The following is a 1,577-nucleotide window of genomic DNA, read 5'->3' on the forward strand; positions in this document are numbered from 1 at the left end:
CAAACTAAAAGGACCTAAACCTAAAACTGTTATCAGACAAGGATTAAGACTGTGGCTTCAAGTCAGGCCTGGTAATAGAGGCTTTTAATCCCAGTTGCTCGGGAGACTAAGGCAGAATATAATTTAGCAAAACCCTGCCTCATAATAAAAATCATTTTAAAAGGGCTGGGGGTATAGCTCAGTGGTAGAGTGCTTTTTTAGCAAGCACAAGGCCCTGTGTTCCATCCCCAGCACTAGGGGAAAAAATACAATTTTACTGAGAAGCCAATATTAAACAAGAGTTCATTAAAAGTTTTGTTTAAAAAAGAAAGAGAGAGAGAGAGAGAGAGAGAGAGGGAGAGAGAGAGAGAGAGAGAGAGAGAGAGAGAGAGAGAGAGAGAGAGAGAGAGAGAGAGAGAGAGAGAAAGAAAGAAAGAAAGAAAGAAAGAAAGGCTTTCCAAATAGCTCCACCAGACAGACAGGTGTGGCAGAAACACCTAATGCTTCCTGGCCATGCTTACCGTCGGCTGGTGAACAAGTTGCCTAGGGCAACAAAAATGGAAAGGCCAGCCGGGGGCTTGGAGGAGGTAGAATATTGGATGAGGTACTCAGGGTAGACCTGGTGCTTCTCAAAAAACTACAAAGATGGTTGGGTCGGACATGCTGTTCACACAGCTGTCATAGAAGGCATTGCTCTGGCCTTCCTCGGCCGGAGGGTGGACAAAGGAAGTGCTGCCCCTGACGAAGTCTCCAACCAGCACCCGGGCCAGGAACATGGTGTGGGAGTGTGTGTCGGATTTACTGTAGTGGTGCGAATAGGCCGCATCTCTCGCAAAGTAGCTTCCTTTGCCATAGGACGTGCCATGCAGACCACAGACCCGCCAGTCAAAGTTCTGCTGGCAGATGGCATCCACGAAGCTGGTGCTAGTGCCGTGAAACAGCTGCCTCTCATCCACTTCCTTCCCCTCATTCTGCTTCTGCGTCTGGCCTTTCTGCCAATGATAGACTTCCCACAGGCCCAGGTTCTGGATCTGCTCGATCTTCTGAGTAAAGTAGAAAGGCATATATATATATATATGCCTTATATATATATGGTTTTTCGAGACAGGGTTTCTCTGTGTAGCCCTGGTTGTCCTGGAACACACTCTCAAGTTTCTGAATTTTAAGGTTTTATTTTTTTTTTTAATTTTGAGACTATTTGTGGTAAAGAGTTAGTAAAAGGATTAAAGTCAACAATTAGTCCTTTGTCTAATAAACAAAGGACTCTAGAATTAAATTGATGATCAATAAATATCATTTACTGAATTCTTGTTATGTAAAGAGAAGCAGCTCTGCATTTTACTCTATTTTATCCACAATGATCTACAGAAAGAGGTACCACTACTGCTCTTACTTAAGTGATGAGAAACCTAAACACGGCAATGAAGCAGTGCAGCACTGAAGTGGTTATTGTGGCAACATAATGGATGAGCAATGCTAAAGAGACTTTCTAAGATTATGCTGATTTTCTCTGTGACTATCTTGTTCATTGAATGTCTACCATGTATCAGGCTTTTCTCAAACATTTTATTGACTGTTCCCTCAGAAAGTTAACTAAT

At 42.9% G+C, this 1,577-nt stretch overlaps 1 pseudogene across 1 annotated transcript; it reads right to left on the reverse strand.

Annotated features, from left to right (window-relative positions):
• Nucleotides 1–496: 496 nt before the first annotated feature.
• On the reverse strand, nt 497–1,043 carry LOC116081931 (annotated as a pseudogene). The gene has a single exon (XR_004115097.1). The product of XR_004115097.1 is annotated as a protein mono-ADP-ribosyltransferase PARP12 pseudogene (transcript).
• Nucleotides 1,044–1,577: the final 534 nt, after the last annotated feature.

This window comes from Mastomys coucha, unplaced genomic scaffold (genome assembly GCF_008632895.1).
Source record: "Mastomys coucha isolate ucsf_1 unplaced genomic scaffold, UCSF_Mcou_1 pScaffold7, whole genome shotgun sequence".
In the NCBI taxonomy this organism is placed as follows: domain Eukaryota; kingdom Metazoa; phylum Chordata; class Mammalia; order Rodentia; family Muridae; genus Mastomys; species Mastomys coucha.